Below are 12,778 nucleotides of genomic sequence, written 5' to 3'. Positions count from 1 at the left end.
ATGCACAGGACAGCCCTCCACAACAAGGAATTATCTGGCCCCCAATGTCCATAGTATTGGAGTTAAGAAATCCTGATCTACACAGCGGTAGCATTTCCCTGCTCCACGCTGACTGTAATTTTCCAGTCAAGGAATCAGAGTGAACATAACGGAATGGAAAAGTGCCTCCTTTCCCTAAAGGAGATCTAGGAAGGTTCTAACAGCTTCACTCTACTACCAGAAAATATTTCTGAACAGTATGTTAAAAAAAAAAGTTTCACGTTTAATGGTTCCAAAACTTGACCTTACATGATGCTTTAATAAACTCTTCCTACATCTTACATGTTTGGCATTTCATAGCGGAAACCATAAATTGTACCAGTATTCTAGCTTTCTGGAGAAGGGATGGTCAGGACCCCTTTTAGTTATTGAGAAAAAGCACTATCAGAGAGATGCCTGGGTGGCTCAGTTGTTTAAGCATCTGACTCTGGATTTCGGCTTAGGTCATGATCTCGCGGTTTGTGAGTTGGAGCCTTGCCCTCGGGCCTCATGCTGACAGTGCGGAGCCTGCTTGGGATTCTCCCTCCCTCTCGCTTTCAAAATAAATAAACTTACCAAAAAAGAAAAAAAAAAGCACTTTCAGATTCTTGACTCTCAGGTGGTCTGCAAGATGGATATAATCCACAAATTTATTTGCTTGCAGCAAATATCTCCATGTTAGCACTACCACATAGCAATGAATCTGAAATATATAGGACCCAGGAAATCCTGTCTAGTTGGCAGCCGACATCCTATGATAGAAATCCTCAAAATTCCAAGCAAGGGTATTACTCTGATTTCTTGAGGGCAAAAGAGGAAATAAAACCAGGAATTTCAGACATTAAGAGTTCTAATTCAGAAGTAATCAAGACTAGCCTCCAGAATCTAGGGGATCGTGACTCAGTGAATCCCTGAGTTTGAGTTAGATGCCTTGTGATGTAGTGAATTTCTCCATATAATGATGTTAGGGATCTTGTACCAAGTTACTCAGTGACCGTCTTGTCAGTTAGGATTCTTGTTATTTTCAGTTTCAGAAGACCCAAGTCCAACTGGGAATATATTGACATAACTGAGCAGTCCTGGGGGAGCTGGGTTCGGGACCTTAAAGGGATGAGCTCAGACCTCCACCTCTTGGTCTATTGGCTCTGTTCTCTTTGGGTGTTGGCTTCTTTCCCAGGCTTCCTACTGAGGCAAGTTGTCTTTGGTTCCACCCTCCCACCCTCAAGTTCAGCAGGAAAAGAGAAGGAACTCCCATAACTCCCCTAAAACTCCACCCAAAGCCACAAGGCCCCTACTGGGCACGTGCCATCCTCCAGTCTGGCTCCTGCTTTGGTGGGGAGGGTGAGGTCAAGTGTACCCAAGCACAGGATAGAGGGTAGGGAGGGGCGGCCCTAGGGGCAAATTTGCTATTATCAGCAGGGGAGAAGTTGATGCTGGGCCATCAAGAGAGCAAATGACCACCACTAGTGTGAAAACATATAGTGTTATGCCCAGAATTCGTGATCCCCAAAGACCGCCAGGGAGCCGAGTCCGATGTAAAAGCAAAAGAGCCTTTATTCGAGCTAGCTCGAGCTCAATCCCCTACCTGCACCGACGCAGCGGTGAGATACCAGGGAGAGAGAGCGAGTTTCAAAAGGACAAAGGTTTTATTGGGGCCTAGGGGCAGTTGGTGAGGTAATGGCTGTGGCCTCAGCCGATTGGCTGGGGAAGGGTCCGAGTCCTGTTAGGCAGGTGAAGGGGGGGGGGTTACTCAAGGGGAGGAGGTGTGGTCAAGGTGTGGTCAAGGTGAAGGACACAGAACAAGATGGAGTCGGCCAGTGTAGGCCCGCCCTTTCAATAGAACCAGTCACGAAACAGAGCAAAACAGGGGCACCTGGGTGGCTCAGTCGGTTGAGCGTCCAACTCTCGGTTTCGGCCCAGGTTATGATCTCACGGTTTCATGAGGTCGAGCCCCACATCTGGCTCTGTGCTCTGTACATGCGATTCTCTCTCTCCCTTTCTCTGACCCTCCCCTACTTGCGCTGTTTCTGTCTCTCTCAAAATAAATAAACTAATAATTTTTTTTTTTTAATTTCAAAGTGTGTGTATGGTAGTTTTCCTGGTCGTCCTTAGCAATATTTCTGTGACTCAGTGAAGGCAAGTACAGCTATTCGCCCATCCTGGGGGAGGAAATGCAAGCCCTACCTGGCGTGTGTGATGTCCTTGGTCACCCCAGGGCAGTGACCTGACTAGAAACCATATCTGGTGACCCTGACATTGCTTTCTACTCATTCTGAGGTGCTCTGTTTATAGACCATTATGTGGAATTTGTTTTTAATTAAAAAAATTTTAGGGCACCTGGGTGGCTCAGTGAATTAAGCCTCCAACTTCGGCTCAGATCATGATCTTGCAGTTTGTGAGTTTGAGCCCCGCGTTGGGCTCTGTGCTGACAGCTCAGAGCCTGGAGCCTGTTTCAGATTCTGTGTCTCCCTCTATCTCTGTTCCTTCTTCGCTTGCGCTCTCTCTCTCTCTCTCTCTCTCTCTCTCTTTCAAAAATAAAGATTAAAAAAAGATTAAAAAAAATTTTTTTTAGTAGCAATGGCTAAGTTTCTGCTTCAGGTAGGTGAAAGAATCTATACCACAGACACTTAGAGAGCTTTTGGAAATCATTTTATGTCCAGAGTTGGGGCTAGAAGAGCTCGGAGAATGTGATGAACATGTAAACAGTATGTACTGCACTTTCAGATCGTCTGTGAAATCAGAAACGTCTCGGTAAATCACAGAAACCCTAGAATCTTTCAAGAGATGCTCGCCCCCTGCCCTTGGTTTTCATCTGAGCTGTCCTTCAAGGGCAGGACTCTCAGGAGAGGTTGCCCTGGACCCAGAGGGCACTGAGGTTTGTGGAAGGGAACAGCCACTAAGTCACCACCCTGGAAGTAACTGTTTGCCTGGAGGCATTGTTTTAGGGGTTAAAATCTGAAAGGGGCCAGGTGGATAGTGCCTTTGTGATTTATTTGGTGGTGCTCAGAAAATTTCTTGCGTCTGTTTCTAAATTTAGAGCTAGCAGCTGTCACTGCTTTGTTCTAACAAGTCGGTAAATTTCCATTCCCCTGGCTTATTCGTATCCCCTTTATATATCGCCACTCATTTTGCTAAAACTTCTAACTTGGTCTTATCACTTTTTTTAGCCCCAAGGAAGGATATGGATGTCATATATTCTATCACTATTTCTGTAACTTAGTCACTGCTTAAAAAAGAAAGGTTCTCTCTTTCAGACCTAAAGTATCCCCTCTATTTCACCTGCATACACTCAATGTGTATAATAAAAACATTGTTACATTATTTGATAGATGGAGTTTTATCACCTCATGTTTTACACGCTGTGACCTTCAATGCTTCTTTATCTTCATAGTAGGAAGGTTGCTTTTTGCTTTTTATTTGTTATTTTTTAGGATTCCCTGGGTGCTACTAGAATTCCTTGGAGGTGTTTTAAAGGTGGTGCCATAACTTTATTTTTCTATTTTAATTTTGCAGTGTCTGAGATTTGCTTCAAAATAATCCACATGGTGTGGGACTCTGTCGGAAGAGCATGTGACTTTAAATCTTGGGGTCCTGAGTTTGAGCCCACATTGGGTATAGAGATTACATACATACATACATAAACTCTAAAAAAATAATAATAATAACCCAGATGGTAGAGAAGGGGATATGGGCCAATAAAACAAGACTGGCTGTGGAAACTGTTGAAGAGGCTGGTGAGAACATGGTGGTTCATTATACTACTCTCTACACTTAAAAAAATATTTTTTAATGTTTTATTTATTTTTGAGACAGAGAGAGACAGAGCACCAGTGGGGGAGGGGCAGAGAGAGAGGGAGACACAGAATCCGAAGCAGGATCCAGGCTCCCAGCTGTCAGCACAGAGCCCCATGTGGGGCTCAAACTGATGAATGGTGAATCATGGCCTGAGCTGAAGTCGATGCTTAACCGACTAAGCCACCCAGGTGCCCCTCTACTCTCTATACTTTTATACATGTTTGAAATTTTCATAATAAAGTTCTTTAAAATTTTGCAAAAATATGATTTCTAATAATTTCTAATAATCTGCCTTTTAATAAAGACAATGCTGATATACAAAGATTGCCACCTATAGGTGGCAAATATATTACACTTCCTTTTCTTTGACTTGGATAGGTCACAACATCAAAGAGATAGGAAAAATTTATTATAATCGTCGTCTCCAACCTAGTAAGTGATAATTCTAAAATGTTACTGCCATTCTAACATTAAACAACTCAGGCAACAACAGATGTTGGTGAGGATGTGGAGAAAGAGGATCTCTTTTGCATTGCTGGTGGGAATGGAAGCTGGTGCAGCCACTCTGGAAAACAGTATGGAGGTTCCTCAAAAAACTAAAAAGAGAACTACCCTATGACCCAGCAATTGCACTACTAGGTATTTATCCATGGGGTACAGGTGTGCTGTTTCAAAGGGACACGTGCACCCCAATGTTTATAGCAGCACTATCGACAATAGCCAAAGTATGGAAACAGCCCAAATGTCCATCGATGGCTGAATGGATAAAGAAGATGTGGTATATACATACAATGGAGTATTACTCAGCAATCAAAAAGAATGAAATCTTGCCATTTGCAACTACATGGATGGAACTGGAGGGTATTATGCTCAGTGAAATTAGTCAGAGAAAGACAAAAATCATAGGACTTCACTCATATGAGGGCTTTAAGAGACAAAACAGATGAACATAAGGGAAGGGAAACAAAAATAATATAAAAACAGGGAGGGGGAAAAACAAAAGAGACTCACAAATATGGAGAACAAACTGAGGGTTCCTGGAGGGGTTGTGGGAGGGGGTTGGGCTGAATGGGTAAGGGGCACTAAGGAATCTACTCCTGAAATCATTGTTGCACTATATGCTAATTTGGATGTAAATTAAAAAAATAAAAAAATAAAACAAGCTAAAATAAAAAAATTTATAATCACCCTAAGAAAATGGAAAATGCAAATAAAAAATAAAAATATCCAAAAAATAAAAAATAAATAAAATGTTACTGCCATTATTATTATTTTACCAAAACTCCTCACTCCATTTGTGTGAGGTACAACTCACACAAATTTTATTTTATGACAATCTCTCAATTTTATGTATCAGTAAGACTATTGTTTGAAAAAGGTCAACTTACATTTTAATATAAAGACTCAGGATTTTTAAAAGTTTGAAAATCCCAAACCAGAATATAATTAAGAATGTATATTTGACACTTCAAATGTGTTTGGTGATTTGAGAATGAGTCTATATTTTAAGTTCTCGTGTCTATATGAGCTTGCTCTTTTCATGTGAGCCCATAGAAAAGTTTTCAAATTGGGGGAAAATGTAGAAGAAACTTTTAAAAATCCGATAGAGTAGACATAGGTAACTTTATGGACACCATAAATGAGTTGCAAAGATAAATACTTTTGGGGTCAGGCAGAATGTTCTGGAAATCATACTTGAAGCTTTTGATAGTCCTGATACTAGGGTAAGCACCAAGTTGCCATCAAAGCATAATTCAAGCCTCTCTTCCTCTCCTGTGATTAGAGTCACATGTTCACGTAATCACCCTTTGTTTTCTGAGGTATAAATTTTATTCTACGTCTTTGTTGTATGTATGTTTTTCAGATAAAATGTATAATATTTGGCCAGTTAAAACTCCAAGAGTAACAATTTTTTTCTGAGACTCCTGACATTTTCCCCTCATTAATTATGTCTGTGGGACCATGTCTGTAACCTTCTGCTTCTTACAGGTATTCTGAGAAGGACAGAGATTCACCCAGCAATGAAAACCTCTACCATGTTTTCATTGTAACCAAACCTACTGTAAGCCAAACCTATTGATTAACAGAGGACACGTATGTTCACATCTTGCAGGAAAACCTTGCAAGCAGCTGACTCCGGCTCTCATATTACCTATCCGGGCACAACACAGACATAACATTCAAACATTCCTAGTAATGGCCACACAACCCCTAATCAAAACGATACTTACTCATTCAATTCACCTGTTATTTTAAGAGAATGAAAAAATGACACTCCCTACTTTAGGATGATGTCCAATTCTAATATTTTAGGCTTAGAAACCATTTTGGGGGACTGCACTGCACTCTAAAATTGTTAGTTTGTTCTTGGATAAGACACTAAAAGTATAGACAGAAAGAAAAATAAACTATACTATATCAAAATTAAAAACTTTTGTGCATTAGAGGATATCGTCAAGAGTGAAAAGGCAACCCATGAAATGGGAGAAAATATTTGCAAATCATACATATCCAGATTATTGAAACAACTTCTACAACTCAACAACAAAAAACCCAAATAACTTGATTTCAAAATGGGCAGAGGGGCGCCTGTGTGGCTCAGTTAGTTGAGCGTCTGACTTCTGCCCATGTCATGATCTCACGGTTCGTGGGTGTGAGCCCTGCTAATGCAGGGCCCTGCTCTGTGCTGACAGCTCAGAGCCTGGAGCCTGCTTCGCACTCTGTGTCTCTCTCTCTCTCTGTCCCTCCCCCACTTGTGCGCATGCTCTCTCTCTCAAAAATAAATAAATAAACATTTAAAAAAATAAATAAAATGGGCAGGGGGGGCACCTGGGTGGCTCAGTCGGTTAAGCATCCAACTCTTGATCCTAGCTCAGGTCTTGATCTCAGGATTTCAAGCTCTACTTAAAATTAAAAAAAATAAATAAAATGGGCAGAGAAGGAATAGACATTTCTCCAAAGAAGGTATAAAAATGGCCATTTAGGGGCACTTGGGTGGCTCAGTCAGTTAAACATCCAACTTTGGCACAGGTCATGATTTCGCAGTTCATGAGTTCGAGCCCTGCGTCGGACTCTGTGCTGACCGCTCAGAGCCTGGAGCCTGCTTCGGATTCTGTGTCTCCCTCTTTCTCTGCCCTTCCCCTGCTCACACTGCATCTGTCTTTCTCTCTCTCTCAAAAATAAACACTAAAAATTAAAAAAAAATTAAAATGGCCATTTAGTACAAGAAAAGATGCTCAACATCACTAATCATTAGGGAGATGCAAATCAAAACCACCATAAGACACCACTTCACTCTCATTAGGATGACCATTATAAACAAAGACATAAACAACAGAAAACAACAAGCGTTGGCAAGGATGTGGAGAAATTGGAACCCTAGTGTCCTGCCAGTAGGAGTGTAAAATGACATCGCCACTATGGAAAACAGTATGGAGGTTCTTCAAAAAATTAAAAATGGAATTACCATATGATCCAGCAATTACATCTCTGGGTATATACCTGAAAAAATTAAAAACAAGGACTGGGATAGATATCTGTACATCCATATTCACACCAGCATTAATCACAACAGCCAAGAGGTGGAATCAACCCAATCCATCCTAATCTGTCCACTGGTGGAGGGATGAATAAACAAAATGTGACATAAACGTACAAATGGGATAGTACTCAGCCTTAAAAAGAAAGGAAATCCTGACATTACTACAGTGTGGATGAAAGACATCATACTAAGTCAAACAAGCCAGTCACAAAAATATAAAACTGTACCATTCCACTAACATAAACCACTAAATTAGTCAAATTTATAGAGACACAAGAAGTAGAATGGTGCTTACCAGGAGCTGGGGAGGGAGGAATATAGGGAGTTATTTTTTGATGCATACAGAGTATCAGGTTTGTAAGATGAGAAAAGTTCTGGACATAAGTATATAGAGATATGAATGTACTCGATACCACTGGACCATACACTTAAACATGGTTAAGATGGTATCTTTTATGTTATGTAAAGTTCACAATGAAAAATAAAGTACATCAACTAAAAAACTATTTTGAATAAAATTTGAAAATTAAAAACGTGTTATGTTGTCAAAAAAGGAATTTCTTTTTTAAAAATTTTAAAAATTATATTTATTTATTTTTGAGAGACAGAGCACAAGTAGGGGAGGGGCAGAGAGAGGAGACAGAATCTAAAGCAGGCTCCAGGCTCTGAGCTGTCAGCACAGAGCCCGACGTGGGGCTTGAACTCACAAACCGTGAGATCATGGCCTGAGCCGAAGTTGGACGCTAACGGACTGAGCCACCCAGGTGCCCCACAAAAGGAACAATTTCTGAGAGAGAACTTAAAAAATAAAATGCTATCTAAAAGCATCATGTAGATTCTTACCAGTTCTGAAGCTGTTCTTTTCAATAGTCTTTGGAATTTGTCTGTGGGCCTAGCACAGCACCACGTACTGACTTGGATATCATAGCACAGGAAACATTAGCCTGACCTTTGAGGACAACCTTGCTGGGAAAATTAAATGTTGTATATGAAGTAAGAAACAGGAAAAGGCTGTATGTGACGAGATATCCAATGAGTGTCACAGAGAAAAAGTTTAAGAGAGAAGAGGAAAACTTCCAGGAGGCCTGGTCACAGGGAGAAAAAGGGCTAAAAGTCAGAGGTAAGAAAAATCCTGCCATTGCTTTGAATTTTTCAATCCAGGCTTCAATTCAGAGCCATCTCTATTCAATCAAACAAGGAATACTTATTGGACATCAAGTGTGAGTAGAGAGGGAATTATAGACTTTATAGAAATGAATATAACACATTCTCCACCCTCAAAAAGGTTAGACTCTAATAAAAAAGCCAGGGTATTTATGCAAATAATTATTATTTTTTAAAATCTCTTTTATTCATCAGATTATAGCCATAAAAAAACCCCACAGAATATTCTGCAAATTCACCATTCCTGTGGTTTTCACATCACGGGAACTAAGTTCTGTCAGTGGCCCAGAGAGAACTTTCTGGGGACTTGGTCATGAGATGTTCCAAGGCAATTTCCTACATGCACAGTCGCACCAGGTTGGTCTTAGGCACTTGGGATGCAAAGGAAAAAACTCCTAAGCAGACATCAGATCTGCTGCCTCTATCCCAGCTGTGTAAGTCAAGGTGACCCAGGCAAGTCACTAGCCCCGCTTCTGTAAACGAGGGAGCTGGTCTGAGTTCTGTCCTTTCCAAGGACAGGCTTCCTTGTCAGGGGCGGAACAGAAAGACAGCCACTGTGGTTTTCCTTGAGACAACAAAATGGAGCTCAAAGTTAGGGGAAAGGCAAAAGCAGGAGAGAAGGCTCCCCCAAACAGTGGGGAGTAGCCCCATCCTGCCAGCGAGGTGGGAACAGAATTCTCTTGCAGGAGAAAGGTTTGAGTGAGACAAGCACACACTCCATCCCAGTGTTTCTACTTGCTCAATACTTACTCCTAACTTCAGGGACATCATACAATTGCATTTCCAGGTGAGCTTCCGGAAAAACTCATCTGTGCTCTGAGTAGCGATGCCTGTTTTCATCTTCCCAAACAAATGAGTTTGGAATGCCTCTACTGTGTGTAAATCCAAAAGGGTTGTGTGTTGATCACCTTTTATTTATTTATTTTTAATTTTTTTAATGTTTATTTATTTTTGAGAGACAGAGTGTGAGCAGGGGAGGGACAGAGAGACAGATACAGAATCCAAAGCAGGCTCCAGGCTCCGAGCTGCAAGCACAGAGCCCCATGTGGGGCTCGAACCCATGAACCACGAGATTATGACCTGAGCCAAAGTCGGTGCTAAACTGACTGAGCCACCCAGGCTCCCCTGATCATCTTTTAAAAACGAATTTTGATGGGAATGCAAGCTGGTACAGCCACTCTGGAAAATAGTGTGGAGGTTCCTCAAAAAATTAAAAATAGAACTACCCCACAGCCCAGCAATTGCACTACTAGGCATTTATCCGTGGGGTACAGGTGTGCTGTTTCGAAGGGACACACGCACCCCAATGTTTATAGCGGCACTGTCAACAATAGCCAAAGTATGGAAAGAGCCCAAATGTCCATCGATGGCTGAATGGATAAAGAAAATGTGGTATATACATACAATGGAGTATTACTCAGCAATCAAAAAGAATGAAATCTTGCCATTTGCAACTACGTGGATGGAACTGGAGTGTATTATGCTCAGCGAAATTAGAGAAAGACAACAATCATATGACTTCACTCATATGAGGGCTTTAAGAGACAAAACAGATGAACATAAGGGAAGGGAAACAAAAATAATATAAAAACAGGGAGGGGGACAAAACAGAAGAGATTCATAAATATGGAGAACAAACTGAGGGTTCCTGGAGGGGTTGTGGGAGGGGGGATGGGCTCAATGGGGAAGGGGCACTAAGGAATCTACTCCTGAAATCATTGTTGCACTGTATGCTAACTAATTGGGATGTAAATTTTAAAAAATAAAAAATTAAGTTAAAAAAATAAAGATTACATGAAAAGAAAAAAAAACGAATTTTGATTACAGTTTTCTCCTTTGAGGCTTGGATTTTTTGAGCTTTCATTTACAATTCCAGTTTACAAACAGTGACTTTTCTCTATTCAAATTGACCAAAACGGGGTTTAAACACCACTTCTGTAAAGAGCTCTGTCTTTGCCAATCTCGAAGCGTCATCCCCCTCTGCCTCTCTGTGCCACTTGGCACCCTGGGTCTTCATAAAATTACTGGTTTTTAAGTGGGTTTTGTTTGTTTTGAGAGCAGCAGAGAATTTCTATCAAATAGCACCTTACCTTTGATCTCCAACACAAAAACAAGTACCCTTCTCAGTCTCCTGGGTTCACACCCTGTCCATGAGATTCTGCAAGGGAAACCGAAAAGCAGCTGAAACCCCAAGTTTTGGTGAAGCAGAAATAATGTTCTAAATGCTGCCACCCAGTGAGGGTGACAGTGGCAGACAGACATTTTCCTGCAAGGCCAGTCAGCCTGTTCAGACTCTATTTTGAGAATTCATTTAAAAGAAAGTCCGGGAGCACCTGGGTGGTTGTCCGTTAAGCGTCGGGCTTTGGCTCAGGTCATGATCTCACAGGTTGTGGGTTCAAGCTCTGCCTTGGGCTATGGGCTCTGTGTGGATAGCTCAGAGCCTGGAGCCTGCTTTGGGTTCTGTGTGTGTGTGTGTGTGTGTGTGTGTGTCTGTCTCTTCTCCTCCCCCACTCATGCTCACACTGTCTCTCTCAAAAATAAACGTTAACATTTAAAAAAAAATAAATAAGTGGAAGGAAGGAAGGAATGAGGGAAGGAGAGAAGGAAGGAAGAAGGTAGGAAGGAAGTTGAGATACTAAACTACCTTGGAAAATGAGGCAGATGAAAAGGCCATCTGACATTAATGAAAAAAAAAAAAAACCAACCCACCAAGATTGTAATTCAAGTTTTAATTAGTTGAATAATACATTTTCAGAAAGTTGACAAAAGCAAGCAATTCTGTTTCTTTTTTTAAAGCAGTTCCTTCTAAAAGCAGTCATGAGAAAGCAGAGAAAGCACGTTTGCTTCTGACACTTTCTTTTGCTATTGCAAATACCAGCTGTGCCAAGGAGTCCTCAGCCGAGAAACCTTTTCAGTTAACTTGGCCTGAGTGCCGCATCTAGCTGCCCGGTTGAGAAACCGCGAAGGTAGAATGTCGCGGGCAAGATCGCCGCCTGCCGGCCTAAATGATCACCGCACGCAAGTGCCAGAGTGGCATTTGGTTGGCCAGGCGGCCTGCGGATGGAAATGTTTAACTATGCGAGTTCCCTGGCTGGACTTTCTTGGACGATGGATGGGTGATAATATGTGTGTGGTCACCTCAGGAAAGAATGAGAGCCCAGAACTTACCCACGTGAGGAAAGAGTGTTCCCATTTCTGCTGCCACTCTCTTGGAATCCTCTTAGCCTCTGGAACAACTTGTGTTGTCCAAAATGAATGACGTTTTACAACCTTACCTTGTGGAATAGGAGCTCTAGAAAGATGCAGCTTTATGGATTTATTAGTTATTACATTTGAAAGAGCAATCTAAGATCAAGTGGGACGTCATTGGCGACCAATTTCAGCCAGCACAACTCGTACCCAGCACGGTGCTGAGTGTTGTGAACTAGGGATGTTCCCCGGGTCCTTTGCCTCCTACAGACCGTGCGGTCTAGCACTTAGCTTACATCACGTTCTATTTTTTAAGCACGCCCAGTAGATATCCTTTTTAGATCCTTCTTACCGCTCTGAGTGGGTGCAGCATCTGTGCAGATCAGTAGGTCATTCCTTTCCCGAAATACACTTTTTGAGAGAATATTCATCATTTACAGCCACATACTTTGAAGTCAAACAGATCTAGGTTTGCATCCCAGATCCATTACTTAATAGCTGTGTGACCTTGGGCAAGTTGATTAACCTCTCTGGGCCTCAATCTCCTCCTCTTTATTATGATTTTTTTAAGATTTTATTTTTGGGGCGCCTGGGTGGCTCAGTTGGTTAAGTATCCGGCTTTACTCAGGTCATGATCTCACGGTTCTTGAGTTTGAGCCCCGTGTCAGGCTCTATGCTGACATCTTGGAGCCTGCTTTGGATTCTGTGTCCCCCTCTCTCTCTCTCTGCCCCTCCCCCATTCATGCTGTCTCTCCCTCAGAAATAAAATAACCATTAAAAATTTTTTTTTAAATACAGATTTTATTTCTAAGTAATCTCTACACCCAACATGGGGCTTGAACCCACAACCCTGAGATCAAGAGCTGCACACTCTACTGACAGAGCCAGCCAGGCTGCCCCATCCTCATCTTTAAAATGTGGATAATTGGGGCGCCTGCGTGGCGCAGTCGGTTAAGCGTCCGACTTCAGCCAGGTCACAATCTCACGGTCCGTGAGTTTGAGCCCCGCGTCGGGCTCTGGGCTGATGGCTCGGAGCCTGGAGCCTGTTTCTGATTCTGTGTCTCCCTCTCT

At 41.9% G+C, this 12,778-nt stretch overlaps 1 long non-coding RNA gene across 1 annotated transcript in view; it reads right to left on the bottom strand.

The window, feature by feature from the left end:
* Window positions 1–12,778, bottom strand: part of LOC123579240 — a 44,367-nt gene that overhangs the window by 28,861 nt on the left and 2,728 nt on the right. Inside the window, exon 2 of the long non-coding RNA XR_006702692.1 lies at window positions 10,609–10,676. This is a non-coding gene — a long non-coding RNA (uncharacterized LOC123579240). The remainder of the gene's footprint in view (window positions 1–10,608; window positions 10,677–12,778) is intronic.

The sequence above is a fragment of the Leopardus geoffroyi genome, chromosome E2 (assembly GCF_018350155.1).
Source record: "Leopardus geoffroyi isolate Oge1 chromosome E2, O.geoffroyi_Oge1_pat1.0, whole genome shotgun sequence".
NCBI classification, from domain to species: Eukaryota; Metazoa; Chordata; class Mammalia; order Carnivora; family Felidae; genus Leopardus; species Leopardus geoffroyi.
Note: the sequence above shows the minus strand (reverse complement) of the source record. Positions and strands in the feature narration are given on the sequence as shown.